This window comes from Phoenix dactylifera, unplaced genomic scaffold (assembly GCF_009389715.1).
Source record: "Phoenix dactylifera cultivar Barhee BC4 unplaced genomic scaffold, palm_55x_up_171113_PBpolish2nd_filt_p 001114F, whole genome shotgun sequence".
In the NCBI taxonomy this organism is placed as follows: domain Eukaryota; kingdom Viridiplantae; phylum Streptophyta; class Magnoliopsida; order Arecales; family Arecaceae; genus Phoenix; species Phoenix dactylifera.
The window spans coordinates 85,236-103,502 of NW_024068457.1; the positions used below are offsets into that span (position 1 = coordinate 85,236).

General features: G+C 51.9%; 1 pseudogene; it reads left to right on the forward strand.

Annotated features, from left to right (window-relative positions):
* Positions 1–4,985: 4,985 nt before the first annotated feature.
* LOC103697278 lies at positions 4,986–7,005 on the forward strand (annotated as a pseudogene).
* The last annotated feature ends 11,262 nt before the right edge of the window (positions 7,006–18,267 follow it).

Here is an 18,267-nt window from a genome sequence, read left to right on the forward strand (position 1 = left end):
CCACTCCATATCGCCTTAGCCCTGGGGCACAACAGAAGAACATGGTCAACGGTCTCCTCAATATCCCCACAATCCTCACAACACGGAGTGATCCGAACACCACGACAGGCTAACAGACTCCTAGTCAGTAAGCTGCCCCATGCCACCTTCCAAACAAAGAGGGCCACCTGCGAGTGTATCTGCATCTTCCAAATCCATCCTCCTTTGATCTGCCGAGCTGGCTCCCTACTGACCAGAACATAAAGGTCCCTGGCTTGCGCCCGCGATCGTCCTGTGGGCACCCATACTAGCCTATCTGGCTTCTCCCAGGCAGGAACTGATATAGCCAAGACCAACTCAACCAATTGCTCTCCAAAAGCCTTCCAAACCAGCCCCTCCCTCCAACAAACCTCCCCCTCCCACCCGCAGTCCAACAGGTCGCCAACCCTATACCCAGCTAGCCTCGTCGTGTCCACCAAGATCGACAACCGACTGAGTGGCTGCTCGATCACCCAACTATCCTTCGGAGCATCGATAGACCGTCCATCACCAGTGGCCCATCTAATCTCCGGAAAACCAGCGCGGCTCTGGCACAGATCTTCCTCCAGACTGGTGAGTGATGCTGGCCTGCACGAGTATCGGGCAATAGGGCACCATACTTGGCCCTCATCAAAGAGGACCACATGCTATCTGGCTCAAGCACAAATCTAGCTACATATCGAGCCGCTAAGGCCTCTCGTCTTACCATCAGGGACTGCACCCCCAGATCCCCATATCTGGTCGGCTAACAAATAGTCTCCCATGCCAACAAATGGATGCCCCCTCTACCACTGCTCCTCCCCCATAAAAAGTTTCTGAAAAGCTGCTCAAGAGACCTCAAAGGTGCCACTGGAACGAAAGCGTTGGATAGTAGATGTACAGGGATCGAAGATAGCATTGACCGCACCAGGGTAATCCTACCTATCATAGATAATGTATGCATCTGCCACCCTTCCAACTTATGCCTGATACTCTGCTCGAGAGAGGAGCAGTTTGTGGCACGCAGTCGCTGGCTGGTGATCGGGACCTCAGGTATATCAGTGTACCATCATGCTCCCTCACCCCCAAAATCTTCCGAATGGATGTCTTCATTGCCGGTCTGATCTTCGGGCTGAAACAGATAGCTGACTTAGACAAATTAACCCGTTGACCTAATACTGCATAGTAGTTCCGGAGAATTCTACAAATAACCCGAACATCCTACCTCGTTGACCGGGTTAGCAATAAACAATCATCGGTAAAAAGGAAGTAAGAGATCGGAGTGGCACCCGGCACCGGCCTATAGCTCTCTAACTTCTGGGTGATCACTGTGCACCGAAGAGCTCTAGATAGTGTATCAGCATAAATAATGACAAGCAATGGAGAAAGAAGGCATTCATGGCGCAATCCTCTGGAAGACACAAAAGACCGGATGGCAGCCCTTGACGCTTTTCGAGAGTTGGGAGCAAAAGGGAGGCATCTTTGGAGCCTCCCTCTTTCACTTCGGTTTTCACACTGCGCCGTGCGATCGTGTCGGTGCCAGCGAAAACTGCGGGAAAGACGCAAATCAAAGCCTGCTGCGGCGGACGTTTCGCTTCACGCCCATCCACTTTTCTGGTCCTCACTCGTCCCGAGCTCCACCCAAATAATATTTTCCTTCTCCACTCTGCGCTGGGGCCTCCCAAGCCGCATTCATTTACGTTGCATCCCCGCCACCACCCTACGGTTACGTTCTCTCCACGCATTAAGTAACCCAGAGGCATTGCTCTTGGTCCCCTCACCTGCTATTATTACGTCATCGACTCCTTACCTCTATGGCAATACTGCTTTCCTGATCTTCTGAGAGAAAAGATCAAATTCCATCAGGATTTAATTCTCGGCAACTTTTCCCCATGATATAATTTTCTCAAGACCTTGCTTCCATGAGACATGAGTGCTATATTGCAAGTTGGTACACCATTAAGGTCCAATTCATGCCGCTGGCGTTGAAAGTGCAGTTTGCTTGCGTCAACCATATCTAATAGGAATATATGATCATCTATATCTTTTTGGCAATAATCACCAGCTATTTAGAATTAGTTGAACATGCAGCATGAGTTGTTTGCTGTCTTTAATAGCTAATGACATGCACATATTTCTTATGGATACTAATTCGTAAATAATTTACATCTATTTCAAGGAGTTCTTTTGGACATCTATAGAAGATATTTCCTCCTCTTTGTACTCTTTACTTTTTCGTGATCTGCCAGGATGTACTTACTTTAGAGCTATATAATTTATCATTTTTACCGAAAAAAATAGTTTACATCTATCTAAATTATATTTGTTGGAAAATTAGTAATTCTTATAGACTTTTAGACTATATTTTTACGTTATTCATTAAGATAAACCATGCATGTCATGGTAATATAGAAGTTGGCACCTCACATCTAGGGACTTGCTTAGCAGGAGCTTCAGAATTCAAACTTTAGATGCCACTGAAAAAAAAAGGGGGACATACACGCGTGCAAGAAATAAAAAAATTTTATTCACGAGATGGCATTGATAAATATTTTAGTGTACCTTCTACCCAACTTCTATATTCCTACATAGAAGGCAATATAATATAATTATTTGAGTGTGAAAGAGTGTTGTTGAAACCTCGCAACATTGTAGCTATCCACCTACACACACCTAGTCTTCACACTTGGCCCATTTTGTATCGGTTCGTACTAAATATCAACTTGCACTTTGCACCGGAACAGGTGGTACGCTCAATTGAATAGTTGATATACTCCGGGGGCCAGGAACAAATGTGCAACTGACTCAACCTAAGCTTCTTAATTTTTTGACAAAATGTCTTAAGATTTAACATTGTTTGAGCCACTTTCTCATTGTATGAGTCAAATTGTACCAACCTTTGATACTATTCATGATATTTTAGTCTTTTGTGGCATAAATAACCTTCAAATTCTCTTGTTACATTCATGATATATAAGTGAATGTCCAATTACTTGTAGACCATGGTGAATTAAGAAAACCCACTTGAAAATAATGGTGAGTTGGAAATTTTATATAAAGATTGAGTGGTCCCATCCCTTTAGGTTGATGTTGGGGATGCAGATCTGTGTAGTCTAGTTTGGTCGGATAGGAAATTATCATAGTTTATACCAAAACGTCATCACCCTCGATCACTAAACTTTTTTCCCATCGCATGCTTTCTGAATCCTCAACCTAGGTGCCCTAATAAAATATATTACAACAATTGCACACTTGTGCTATCTTGATGAGGTGGCTTATATTATAATCTAATAATTGCTAGCTGATGGATACATTATTGTCTCAACAATAATCTCCTGCAAAACAAGTAATGGATGCCTTCTACCTACCATTAAAAATAATAACGTCGTATCAATGATCATTTAAAATTATGTGGAAGCAAGTTTCAGGGCAAAAACTTTTAACACATTCATAAGATTACCAGGATATGGAATTAGGTTTTTTAGTAGGTTTCAAAATCCATACGAGCAAGACAAGGACGGCACTCCAATCATGGCCATTCATGCTCTGTACACCGGACATAATTGCATAGGTCATACATGGCTCCATGATTGCTCCACATATCATGTGAAGCTTATTCGATTATGAGCCCTTCCATAGGGCTCATCCAATTATGTCCGTCGTGCCTAACACAAATGATTAATGTGATAAGAAAATTAGCTCTTTCCAATTTTGATTTGAATTCAAAAAGGTCCTGATTACTAAAATGATCGTAACCATTGCCCTTCTAGTTTGAACCCTAAATATGGATAAAGACTATAAACACTTGATTCTTTGATGCTAAAAGCTAACCATTTGACATGGACAAGTTTTATAAGCACTTTTTTAAGCAAAAAACTTGTATTCGACTGCTTATTTAAAATCTAATGCTACATAAAAAATTAATACTAGGCGCCACATTTTATGTATATAAAAACCTAACCGGCCGTATGATCTGAGAAGATTAATATTATTCATAAATATTGATAGAGCCCCATGACCCAAAATATTATCACCAAAGACTTAGCAAAAAAATATTTTCACAAGATTTTACATCCCAAAAATATTGAGGCACTCAACGGCGGAATATAGACTTATTTGCAGTGTAACACGACGGATGGGCAGCCAAGCTTCGAAAATTAGGCATGCAGCTGTGCACCCAGGTGCAGTTCATGCTAACCTGTTCCCAGGGACCATGGCCGCTTGGTTACTTTCGGGACCCCGTTGGCGACTGGGTTCCAGTCCAGCCCGTCGCTGCAACCGCTTTCCAAGAAGCTCCGTCAATCTTATCCGTCCATTCAATGAAACGGCCACTTGGCGCTGCCGGTCCCCTGCGATTCAACGAATGGGACCCACAGAGTAGCCGTCCGGGTCGAGCTTGGACGGCTCCGATTGAGACCCCCCCGCACCCCGAGAGCGACTCTTGCCCCCACCACCACCTGATCGTTTCGCCTGCCTTTCATAATGATGGAGACCTATTCTAATAGCACCGAGTGGCACACCTCCACCGGATGAACCCCTAATAACCAATCATGGAGGGCCCACGTCGCACAGAGTGGGTGCAAGCGTGGGCGTTGGATGGGGATCGCACATAGGATTTTAAAGTTACGGAAGTTGTAGGTCCGCGGCAAAAGACCCTATATTCGGAACCCGCTATCAAAGCAACGGGGACCCACGCATAGGAGAACGTGACCTGGGTTATCACGGGATTGGAAGCCCCTCGTGGCTACAGCAGCGTGATGGGTTTTTTTTTCTCCTCGGGGTTCTTCTCGAATCCAAGTGCTCGACCCAAGTTTTCAACAAAGAAAACCATCGTAAGTTCGTAACGGCACCAGCAACGTCGCTGTCTCGAGAAGAACAGATGCGTAGCCAAAGTGACCAACCAACCACCAAATTCTAATTAATAAAAAAATAAAAGAAAAGAAAAGCAAAAACTCACCCAAAATCTCGAGTTAGTGCTTACGTGTCCTTGCACCTCGATAATAGAGCCAGCCACGTGTACTTGTCACCCGTGCCAACGTCACTCACCCTTCTCTCTCTCCCCCTGTCTCCAAAAATAAGATGGAGAGAGAGAGAGAGAGAGAGGGGTCTCCAGCTTCCGTCCCTTCCCCTCCTCCTCCTCCTCCTTGTTCGTCTATCCCTGCGGCACGCGTCTGGGAGCGTGAGGAGATGGGACCGTACCCGTTCGGATCGGGCACGGCCGCGAGTGGGTGGTCCGACGCCGACTCCAGCCAGCAATGCTCCGCCGCGGAGATCGACGGCCTCCTCGCGGGCGCCGGCTACCGTGTCCGATCATCGGATCTGCACCACGTGGCGCAGAGCCTTGAGCGGCTAGAGTCGGCCATCGGCGGGGCCCCCGCCGACCACCTCGCCGCCGCCGAGGCCGTCCACTACAACCCCTCCGACCTCACCGCCTGGGTCGACTCCATGCTCACGGAGCTCGCCCCTTCCCTTCGGCCGGCGGGGCCCCTTCCAGCCTCCCCGACCGCTGACACGTGGCCAGATCCCACGTGCTTTCCCCTCCCTCCTCAGCCTTACCAGATAGCCGTCGTCGCGGCCGCCACCCGGCAGCGGGAGGAAGAGGAGGAGGACTCCGCCATCCGGTTAGTTCACCTCCTCATGAGCTGCGCCGACGCCGTCCAGCGCGGCGACTCCGGCTTGGCGGGGACCATCACCAAGGAGATGCGGGTCGTTCTCACGCGTGTGAACACCGGCTTCGGGATCGGGAAGGTCGCCGGGTACTTCGTCGACGCCCTCTGCAGGCGGATCTATTCGTTCTCCTCCTCCTCCACCGTCTCCGTCGCCGGATCGGCGGCGGAGCATGAGATCCTCTACCACCACTTCTACGAGGCCTGCCCCTACCTAAAGTTCGCCCACTTCATGGCGAATCAGGCGATTTTGGAGGCCTTTCGACGGCTATGACCGCGTCCACGTGATCGACTTCAACCTGATGGACGGCCTCCAGTGGCCAGCCCTGATCCAGGCGCTCGCTCTCCGCGCCGGCGGGCCCCCCTTCCTCCGCCTCACCGGCATCGGGCCACCCTCTCCGGACGGCCGGGACGCGCTCCGCGAGGTCGGCCTCCGCCTCGCCGAGCTCGCCCGCTCGGTCCGCGTCCGGTTCGCCTTCCGGGGGGTCGCCGCATCCCGGCTCGACGACGTGCGGCCCTGGATGCTCCAGGTTGTCCCAGGGGAGGCCGTGGCAGTCAACTCGGTCCTGCAGCTCCACCGCCTACTCCGCGACCCGGGTGATGACGGCGCCGCGCCGATCGACTCGGTCCTGGGCTGGATCGTGGGACTCCGGCCCAACATCGTAACGGTGGTGGAGCAGGAGGCGGATCACAACAAGCCGGCCTTCTTGGACCGGTTCACGGAGGCGCTCTTCTACTTCTCCACCATGTTCGACTCGCTGGAGGGCGGAAGAGGTCCCGCCCAGCTGCTGCTGCAGCAGCAGCAGGCGATGATGGCGGCGGAGCTGTACCTCCAGCGGGAGATCTGCAACATCGTGTGCTGCGAGGGGGCGGCCCGGGTGGAGCGGCACGAACCGCTCGCGAGGTGGCGGGCCCGGTTGGGCCGAGCCGGTCTGAAGGCGGTCCACCTCGGGTCCAACGCCTTCAAGCAGGCCAGCATGCTGCTCACCCTCTTTTCCGGCGAGGGCTACTGCGTCCAAGAGGTGGATGGTTGCTTGACGCTCGGGTGGCATAGCCGTCCCCTCATCTCCGCCTCCGCCTGGCGGGCCGACGATGACGTGGCGCCACCGCCGGATAACCAACTCTTCAACACTAGCATTACCGCCCGTGCTCCTGCTAGTACTATCAGCAGCAGCGATAATAAGAGTATTTTCAGTTGATAAATGACAGCAGCGGCGACGGTAACGCTGCTGCTAATGATCAGCATAATTATGGTACCGTCATCGGGATGTAAAGTATTGCCCATTTATCGCATCGCCTTTGTCATTAATTAATTCCAAATCATGGTCGCCTGTGTCTTTCATTGATCGCTTTTTCTTTGTATCGTAATACTCGGCCGCATTGTTCATAAGGACCATGATTTCTTTGTCCCCGGGGGGGACCCACGTTTAAAGGGGTCCAGCTCCACCGTGCTGATGATAGACCGTGGGCGCGGTAACCGAGGGAAGGGCAGCGGATCACGCTGCGCCAATTCTACGGCACAGTTTGGGAGGTAGATTCTACTGGGTGTGCGTGCGGGAACCTGTGGGGGCTCCACCTACATCCCGTCCCGTCACGTGGATTGTCACCGATCCGAGAGCGTAGTCCGAGACGTGGCACTATCCGCTTTCCCCTTACTATGTGCATGCCAGTTCGGTTCTCGCAGAGGCGTTGGAAACCGGGCCCTAGACGGCCCTCTGATTCCCATCAGGCGGTCAGAAGCAAAGGAGGGCGTACGATCGGGAGCGTGGGGAGGGAGACGGAGGGGCACAGGTACCGCAGCCTTCACGTGCCGCAGTTGGGATGGGTCACATGCGCACAAGGGGACCAGGGATCCCACGTCCGGTCCACGCTATCCTTCCTTCATTCCCCCGATTGCCAAGGCCACGCGCCGCTTCAAAGCCGTTTACTCCAAATAATCAATTGGATCCGCGGACCCTGGCGAGGAGCCCACATCGGGTCGAGATCAGTCTCAAGTTCGTGCCTCAACCGGTGCCGGGTCTCTAGCCGTTCCTTATTAGCACGATAACTATGGGCCTTGTCACAATTGGCGGCCTCCGTACCATGGTGGATGTATCTCGATGGAGTCTATCCAATCCCGTATTTCCATGGTCGGAGAATGGACCCTATTTGAAACAAAGGGGAGATGAGAAGATCCGTGACCCGTCCATATCAGACACAGCAGGGTGAGAGCCAACAGCTTGGGGTCACAAGGTCTTGAGACTCACAAAAGTAGGCTCTGAGGTTGCATCTTACGTGCAAAAAAAAAAAAAAAAAAAATCAGATGTAGGGGATGATGATAGATGGGATCATTACCAATCCTAATCCTGGGCTTTCCGTGGGCCTTACTTCATACCATCTCCGTGGGCCTTACTTCATTACCATCTGGTGATCGCACTATCACGTGGACACATCTCATTCATGGGCCCCTCATCGTCCTCGACGCCTCCATGGTACCGGACGCCTCCATGCTGTTTTCGGGACGGACTGGTCCACCAACTCAGAGTTGGATCTGGTCCAACTAAAAGTCTCGCGATTACCAGTGGGTAAATCTAGTGAGAAGTACGTTAGGCACGAGGAAATATGGAAAGAAGAATAAAATACGGAAAAAGTAACTGGTCGGTAAGAAGAATTACCTGCAAAAATTGGACTAGGGAAAGAAGGAAAAAGGATTCGCGTTCCTTAGCGCGAATTCACTGCTGGATCATCTATTGCACAGATTTCAAAGCGCTCCGAGCTCTGTCATTCTTTTGCTTGAAAAGATCTGTTGCCGCCATATCCAAACAAAGATGAGAGCGCAGCTCAGACAATCCCAAGGTAGATACGTGCGAAGAAACATGAATCCTTCTCTGGAAAGATCTAATGGTTCCTCGCACCTATTTAGTAGTACAACTCTCTATAGGCGTGCCATTTTATACACCACATTAAACTTCTCTTAAGAACATACATATTCAAGCAAGGATTCTGCTGCCGCCGTATCCAAACAAAGATGAGAGCGCAGCTCGGACAATCCTAAGGTTGGCTGGAAACGGTGAGACCCTCTGATGCCTAAATCAAAACGAGGCAACAGTATGAAAAGAAGAGATTTTAGCAATGTGAGGACTTTGTGAGAAAGGTAGTGTATTGTATACCTTAAGTCTCCTGAGTTGTTCCCCTTACATATGGAAGCCAACCTTATTGTTACCTGGACCGACGTGACGTACAATAATGCCAGATAGTAGCTGGTGGTATGGGCGTGGTGTAGAGGTTAGTCTGTGTGGGTTGAGTAGGGGGCAGATCTGATGCGGGATGTGGAACTACCATGATCACGGTCTGACAGGACTGTTGATTGTTGGGGTTGTCAGTACTTGTCGACGTGTGTTGATTGTTTTCTGAAGCCGACGACTTCTCGGTCGAAGTCGAAGTTTGCTGATCTGAAGTCATTTGCTTCGGTTTACGTCTGAGGACAGAGAGGTCGGTCAAGTTCAAGGTCAGAGTATCGAGTATTTCTCCCATCAGACTCAATAGCTACAAATGTATAACAAAGCCATGGAGTAGAACCGAAAACAAGCCATGCTAGGTTGGATCCATCCTTTTACTGAGCTTAGTACAAAAGATTATTTAGTCTACGAGCTGGAGCTAAACCCCCAAAATTTTATTGGGCCGACCCGAGGATGATTGGAGCCCAAACTCAAACTAGGCCCAAAAGCCCAAATGGACCTATGACGAGCGAAGCCCAATCTGATAGGGCATGGGGACGAATATAGGGGGTGAGGAGAGTGAAGGAAAGAGTGGAGCAGAGGTTGACAGTTGAGAGAGAGAGAGAGAGAGAGAGAGAGAGAGAGAGATCTCATGGGAATGAGGCAAGGGAAAGAGTAAAGGAGAGAAGGGGGAGAGCGAAGAAGAGGATGACGACGACGAAGGATAATGGGAAAAAGGAAGGAGGAGGGGGCGAAGAAAATTAAGGGGGCAAGGGAGAGGAGGAAGAAAAGAAGGGAGGTGATAGAATGGGAGGAAAACAAGGTAGAGGAGAGACAAAGGTTGGAGGGGTTGGAGGTGAAGGTGGAAGAGGATCACAAGGACGGTACGGACCATGGAATGCCGTGACGTGTGGGAGTAGGGAAGATGCTACGGCTTGGGCTTGACCTTTGGGCTGTACGAGGATTCACGTGAGTACATATTATGGCCAAAATAGGCCGACCAGACGGTGACATATGACGGAACATGAACGTTTTTTGATTCGAATTCAAATACTCGGGCTGATCTAGATAAAAGAAGTCTGAATATCTCTCCATCAAAGGCCAGGAGGACTCTTTGTCTATAAACAAAGGCCCACATACAGGGTGTAGAGGATACACAGCATTTTTCCTTTCATACTCTATTTTTTCTGGTCTTCTCGCTTATTCCTCTTTGTTCCCAGAGTTCTTTCTAACTTGAGTACCGGAGGATCTAACCAGAGCAAATCTAGCAGGCCTTTCTTTCTTCTTTAGTGTACAACGCAGCGAGTATGCCGTGAACCGCTGTCTCACAGGAGTGCCAACTGACCAAGAGCATTTCCGACTACCCGATCAAGTTTTGGTGGCAACACATAAGGTAAATCTTGGAATACATATATAGAACCAAGGAGCCCAAATAATACGTTATGTCTAGTCTTTTTGGGTGACATATTAGATTGTTACATACTACTAGAGTAGAGCTGATCTATAGCCAATATGGACTAAGAGATACTACAGTCCATATGTGACTGATCATAAATTGATCGTAGTATTTGTGATTGGATTTGAAACTTTATTCTGATTGTTGCTGGAAATTGGATCCGGGGGCGACCATCGGCTGAGAAGGAGGAGCTCCGGCATGAGATGGCGGGTGGTGGTCCGTCGGCGGGTAGCGTCCTCCGGAGGACCTGCAAAAAGCCGGTGGCCGGAGTTTCTAGCACCGGACCCTCCGATGCCCTAAGTCAAAGGGGGCAAATGTATGAGAGGAGAGGAAATATATCTCAGGAATTTTAGAGTCCAACCCCTTCTAAGATGGAAGGGTTCCCCTTTTATAAAGGGGTAAAGGATTACCTGTGATGTGATGGGGCGAACGAGTTGTCGTATGAATTAATGCATGATCGTATTAATTAATGCATTGCCGTAGGAGATCAGGCCGAAGCCAACGAGTCGTCGTGGCTGATCGGACGTAGCCGAGCGGGTCAGCTGTTTGCCGTGGAGGGCTTGAGATCCATAGATAGCATGCGCATTGATTGTTGAGGGAGCCGGAGATCAGCAGCGGCCATGCGCATTGATTGTTGAATGAGCCGGAAATCAGCAGAGGCCATGCGCATTAATTGTTGGCAGCGGTAGCAGGGCATGGTCTCCCGGTCGAGTTGCAATTGCGGCGGGTGGATGGTGAGGCCGGGCATCCGAGGTCGAGAATGTTGAGGTCGGGCGCCAAGTCGCGAGCTCTGAGTTTGAGCGCCTGGTCGGGCGTCCGAGGTCGGGCGCTTTTAAGGTCGAGCGCCTGGTCGGATGCGTCCGAGGTCGGGCGCTTCTAAGGTCGGGCGCCTGGTCGGACGTCCGAGGTCGGGCGCCTGGTCGGGGCGTCCCGAGATCAGGCGCCTCTAAGGTCGGGGCGTCCCGAGGTCGGGCGCCTCTGATGATGTGCCGGCGATGTGCTCACTTACTTTGGGACAATTTATATTCCCCCAACACTACCCTCCGACTTCCGAGTTCGAGCCGTTTGCGAGCTCGGGCGTAGGAAGTAGTTGCCTTTATTGCAGTGGTGGGGGCCAGGAAACCTTAAATTATTCCGGCATTCCGCGCGCTTCGGGGCACTTTTAATGAGAGGAGATGGGGCGATGCCCTTTCGCCCGTGGAGGCCGCCTCGCATGGTGGGCTCATGATGGGGCTCCGAGATCCGATGGGACGCACCTTGATTCTGTATTCGAAGCGTCGATCCAGATTAAATATGTCGCTTCGGTTTTTGGGACCGACATGTGGCACGATCTGAACAGAAGGCGGGATCCAATTCCGCTGATCTGGGCCGTCGGGAGGATCTATATAAACCCCTTAACTTAGCCCTAGAAAGGTCTTGCTTGGCCGCTTGTTGTTGCTGCTTCCCCTTCTTCCTCTATTTCTTTTCTCTTTTCCCAGCTGTGACCGAGCCTTCCCGACGGTGCCCTGAGGCGATTTCCGGTGACCCCTTTGTTGGTCATTTTCCCCACGTTGGCTCGGGGATTCCCCTTCTTCTTCTTCTTTTCTTTCTTCGTTCTTTGTTTTCTTCTCTGCCCTTCTTTTTGAAATGGGTCTTGGTCCAAATGAGGTCGGGTCTAACCTGTCTGAGGAGGAGCTAAAGCTCGTCCGTTCCCGATTGTTTTTCCGGCCCGGGTTTCATCTCGAGCCTGCGAGGCCAGAGGATCGGATGACGAGACCTCCTCCAGGTCGGATCAGGGTGTACGTTGAGACACTCTAGACTGGCCTGCGGTTCCCTCTTCACGAGTTCGTGAACAATTTGCTGGTGGAGTACCAGCTCGTCCCAGCACAACTCGCTCCGAACTCATGGAGAACCATCGTTGGGTTCCTATCCATTTGCCTTGCGCACGGGATTCCGACCTTGGTGAGTGTCTTCCGCCGGTGCTTCTTGTTGAAGTTGTACCCGGCGAACGGAGAGTGGCTTTACTTCACCTTTCGGGGCGGTATGTCACTCTTCCGAGGTGCCCCTTCCTCTATTCATGAGTGGAAGGGGAGGTTTTTCTTCCTTCGTCCGAGGTTTCGTGGGATTTGACCCGAGGTGGGGGCATCCCAGGGATGAAGGCCCTCAACAGGCTCACCCAGCTTTCGGCGGACGAGCAGAGGTTTTTGACGCTCTGCGTAGTCTCAGGAAGGATATCATTCTAACCGACCTCCTAAGCGAGGAGGCCTCGGCGAACGTCAGCTTGAGCTCGGCGCGCCCTGAGGGTGAAAGCAGTCGCACTGCTCCTTCTTCACTTTGCTGTCTTTTGCCTTATTTGCTTCTTTCCTTCTTTTCTTAGCACTAATCTAACACTTAGAATTTTTCTTCTTTTCAGACATTCCCAACATGGTGACAAGCAACACATCCCTTTTCGGCCAACTGAAGAGGAGGGCAGCCGAGGCTGGCGGGGCTCTTCCCGAGCCCAAAAAGAAGGCCAGGTCGGCCTCCACTTCTGCTCCTGCCGAGGCGAGGGGCTTTGGGGCCGAAACGTCCGGGTCTGTGTGGGAAAGGGTCCCAGCCACCGAGCACGCGAGCTCGGGTTCTGGAGGGGCGTCGGACTCGGCGCCTCCAGCTTGCCCTGCCCCCATCTATCAACGGGCAGGTCGACCAATCGTCCGTCTGCGGCGCTCGGGCCCTGAGCCGAGCAGAGGCCCTGAGCGAGCAGAGGCCCTAGGGTCCCGAGCGCGTCCCGCCCCGCCGTCGTGAGTTCGGGCGGGCCGAGTTCTTCGGGGGCCGGAGATCACTCTAGGAGGGGGTCTAGTGACCCGAGTCCCCGATCCGTGAGGGTAGTTCGGCCCTCCGAGATAGCGATGTCGCGCGCGCAGTATTTCGCCGCGCGTTGCTTCCGGCCGACCGAGCCGAGTTCGAAGCCATCGAGCTTGGGGATATCGTCGATCAGACGTACTGCAATGCTGCTCGGGGTAAGTTGCCTTCTCATTTTGGCTTTGGTTATCGGCATTTCCTCCACTTTCACTTATCGTTGTTTTTCCTGCAGCATCTCTACGAGATCGACACACTGGTATTCATAGCCTCGGGAAGCAAGAATGAGGCTCGGCGATTCCAAAGTAGCTGGAGACGGCCGAGAAGAGGCTCGCCGACTCTGAGGCCGCGCAGGCGGAGGCCATCGCGCGGATGGAGGCTGCCGAGGCTGAGCGGCGATCAGCGCTTGACCAGCTCGCGGAGGAGAAGGCCGCGCACACTCTGGCAAGGTCGGAGTTGCGCGCCTCCGAGGCGCGTCTTGCCGAGGCCCGCGCCGAAGTCGTCGGCCACAAGTATGAGGGCGGGGTTCTCCGCCTGAAAATCGAGCAGCTCGAGCACGAGAGAAAAGGGCACTGGAGCAGGCCCAGAATGCAGTGGAACCTCTTCAAGGAATCGGAGGAGTTCCGTGGTATATTGGAGGAGGAGGCTGTGGATGGGTTTTCTCCGCGGCTTCGAAAATTTTCGGAGGCAGATGCACAGGTTCTGCCCCCAGCTTGACCTCGGGGGGATTCGGCCTAGGTTGGGGGTCGGTGAAGAGAGCGAGTTCGATCTCCCCGCAATCCTTGAGGCTGAGGAAGAGGTCGCCGAGGCCGAGACTGGCACGGCCGAGTGAACGGCTCAAGAGACTCCCGCTGGGGAAGTTGCCGGGGGCATTCCCGAGGCCGCTGGCGAAGCTCCGTCTGAGGCCGCCGCGGAAGGTCCCGAGCCAAATCCTGCCGAGGACCCCCAGGTGATCATCGTGGACGACCCCGATGCCGATGAAGCCGCAGCCTCCTAGGACTTGGTCTCTTCTTTTTCTTTGTTTTGTTTTTCTTTTTGTAAATGAGGTCGGTCATTGAAGTCATTGTACGGCCGAACCTTAATTTTGTACTTTAGCCTTCGGGCTTTTATCAATGGAGAGCTTTTTTCTAAATTTATGCTTGCCTCTTTTTTGCATAGTAGGTAAACTTTTACCTTGGCTGCTTAAGTTGAATTCCTCTCCCTCGAATTTCTCTAAGTCTTCAATCTCGGCTAAATTCATAGACTTAGATTCTGGTAGCATTCGCTAGATTGTCAGGCTTAGGGATCGCATTAAGGCTCCGGGTTTAGACTTTAGGAAAATTCGCTAAGTCCTTGAGCTCGGGCTCCGAAAAGTCTCGCTAATCCTTTAGGCTTAGCTTCCGAAAATTTGGCCAAGTTCTTGGGCTCGGCTTCTAGAACAAGCTTGTCAAACTTTAAGGTCGGGCTCCGAAGAGATCCCGCTAGGCATTTAGGTTTATCCTCTGAAAAATTTCGCCGAGTCCTTGGGCTCGGCTTCCAGAATAAGCTTGTCAAAGCTTTAAGGTCTAACTCCGAAGAGATCATAGACTGAGGTCAGGCTATCGTTGGAGCTTTCGTGCTTTTTGGTCTCGAACTTGGTTGGAGTATCAAGAGGTAGAATCAGAACTTACGGTGAGTGACTTGGCACTTCCGAGCTCGGCTAGAGTATCATTAGGCGGAGCTCAAAGTCGTCGTTACAGGCCGTCTCAGCTTGAATCGACGTTTGGACTCGGCCGGGCCCTCGTTCAGAGGGGTCCGGAACGAGTGAAGATTGAACCGAAGATCGGTGGTGAGGAGAGTACACATGGGGCCGAGGGAACCCCGGCTCATGGTTGATTCAGGAGAGCATCCCGACCTTGGTCAGAGGGGGTTCCGAGCTTGGTTGGGGTTTTGTTGATCGTCTTGTAATATAAACAAGTAGATGTAATGACATAGGTGCTGGGTAGGGTCATACCTCTTGCACCATCGGAGTCGGTCATCTCAGATTGAGGTAAGCGACTCCGCCATGTGGTCGATTTTTAGGGGTGTTCCTTGGCCTGTAGTCCGCTTTGCAGGTGGTGTTATCTGTTGTAGGGATGGCGCTTTGGTCGGGTCTTGCGCTACAACATAGCTCGCACCGGCCGAGCAGGGAGAATGTTGTGCTCCCTATGAAGTGTTGTCTACCTCAGGCACGCCTGCAAGCTAGGGGGTCTGCGTAGGTACTACCCCATTGTTGTCTTCCCGAGGTCAAGAGAGCTTGGGCTCACTGTCGACTCAACGGGGCATTCCGACCTTAGCCGAGGGATCGAGCACGAGGTCAATGGAGCTTGGGCTCGTTGTCGACCTAGTGACGCTTCCCGAGGTCGAGGGAGCTTGGGCTCACTGTCGACTCAGCGGGCATTCCGACCTTAGTCGAGGATCGAGCACGAGGTCGAGGGAGCTTGAGCTCGCTATCGACCTGGTACGCATTCGAGATCGAGAGAGCTTGGGCTCACTGTCGAACAATGGGGCATCCCAATCTTGGTCGGGATCTTTGAGGGAGATCGAGACCGAGGCTCGACATCGACGTGGCGAGGCGTTCCAGGCTTGGCTGGGGCATCCAAACTTGGTCGGACATCCGAGCTTGGTCGGATTTTCTAAAAATCATGAGCGTCCCAATATCAGGAAGAGTATGGAATAATTAAGGGAGAGCTGTAAGCGAATTATCATAAGTAGGGGGCAAGAGTGTATTCCCAATCATTGAAGACCCCCTGGGGGCTTTACTGGTAATACATCCAAAGATTTTCAGAATTCCAGCTTCGTGGAGGAGAGTCCCTTCGAGAGATTCCAACTTGTATGCTCCCGGCCGCTGGACTTGTGCAATCCGGCATGGCCCTTTCAGTTCAGGGCAGCTTTCCCTGCTCTGTGGGCTGAGAAGCTTCTGCTCTCCTAAGGACGAGATCTCGTACCTTGAAGAGCTTGGCTTTTACTCTGGGTTGTAGTACTGTGCCGTTTTTCGTTGATATCTCACCATGCGAACTCGGTTGCCTCCCTTATCTCCTCGATGAGGTCCAGGTTGCCCCTGATTGGGAGGAGTTGGAGGCTGCGTCGTAATGTTCCAGTTTGGTGAGGGGAGTCCAACTCCAGAGGGATGACAACTTCCTTCCGTATGCCAGGTGAAGGGGGTCTCGCCGGTAGAAAGTCGGAATGTGGTTCTGTAGCCAGAGATATTGTAAAGGTCTTCGACCCATTGCCCCTTGGACCGATCGAGCCTGGCCTTGAGTCCCTACAGAATGGTGCGATTCGTTACCTCAGTTTCTCCATTCGTCTGTGGATGGGCTACCGAGGTGAAGCGGTGACCAATGCCGAGCTCAAAGCAGAATTCTCTGAAACGGATGTTGTCGAACTGACGGCCATTTGTCAGATATAAAGATGCGGAGGAGTCCAAAACTGCAGATTATTAACTTCCAAACAAAATCCCGCTTCTCTGCTTGGTGATCTGGGCCATGCCGACCCATTTGGTGAAGTAATCGATGGAGACGACCAGAAATGTCCTCTGCCCGGTTGCAGGGAGAATAGCCTCAGGATGTCAATCCCCCACTGGGCGAACGGCCAGTGGGCATTGATCGAGGTCAGCGGGCCAAGGTTGTGCTGGATGTTGGCGTTCCGCTGCAATCGATCGCACCTTCGGACGAAGTCCGTTGCATCCTTTTGAAGTGTGGGCCAATAGTATCCTTGGCGCAAGATTTTATGGGCCAGTGCTCGGCCTCTTAGATGGTTCCCGCATATCCCTTCATGAACCTCTCGCATGGCATAGTCCACCTCTGACGGGCGGAGGCATCTGAGGAGAGGAGAGGTGAAGGATTTTCGGTAGAGCTTGCCTTCATATAATATGTATCGGGAGGCTAGACGCCTGATTCGGCGAGCCTCGAGCTCATCATTAGGAAGGGCTTCATTTTGTAGATTACTGATGAGCTCGTCCATCTAGCTCGGCTCGGTTTCGATGTAGAGGGTCAGCTCAGGCTCCTCCGTGCTGGGCGTTTAGAGATATTCGAGCATTGTTGCCTTAGGAAGCTCGCTCATGCGGGAGGTCGCCAGCTTCGACAGTTGGTCTGCCCTTAGGTTCTCTGTTCTGGGATGTGCTGTATATTAAGAGCCCAGGGTGGATGTGAGATCTCGCACCTTTTGGAGATATCTCTGCATCGATGGCTCTCTTGCTTCAAAGTCCCCCAGAATCTAGCTCACGACCAGTTGGGAGTCACTGAAGACTTCAGGTCCTCGGCTTTCAGCTTCTTTGCCAATTTGAGCCCGACGATAAGCGCCTCGTACTCTGCCTCATTGTTTGAGGCTGGAAACTCGAGGCGTAGGGCCTGCTCCGCAACTACCCCATCTGGGCTTGTAAGGATAAGACCTGCTCCGCTACCCCGAGGTTGAGGAGCCGTCCACATACAGGATCCATGGCTGCCTCGGGGTCTCCTCCATTGGTATGAGTGGGAGCTCAGGATCGTCCGGCAAATTACACTCCACGATAAATCAGCGAGCGCTTGGGCTTTGATCGCCGACTCGGACGGTATTCGAGGTCGAACTTCCCGAGCTCGATTGCCCACTTGGCAATCCTCCCGACGCGATCCGAGTGTTGCAGAATCTGCTTCATAGGCTGGTCGGTCAGTATGGCCACAGTGTGGGCCTGGAAGTAGGACCGAAGCCTCCGAGCCGAGATGACCAGGGCGAAGATTATTTTCTCCAGTTTGGAATATTGGGTCTCGGCATCCCTCAGAACCCGGCTTAGTATAATACACTGGTCTTTGAAGCTTGTTCTCTTCTCGGACCAGGACCGAGCTTACGCAACCGGGGATAGCCAGGTACAAATAGAGGAGCTCACCCTGCTGGGGTTTTGTGAGTAATGGAGGGAAGCAAGGAGGTGCCTAAGCTCTTCAAAAGCTTGCTGACATTCCTCCGACCACAAGAAGTTCTTCAGTCGCTTGAGGATTGTAAAGAATGGGAGGCACCGCTCGGCGATCTAGAAACGAATCTTTCCAGAGCAGCGACCCGCCCTGTGAACCACTGTACTTTCTTAACCGTCTTTGGTGGCACCATCTCTTGCAGTGCTCGGATCTTCTCGGGATTTGCTTCGATTCCACGCTGGGTGACTACGAAG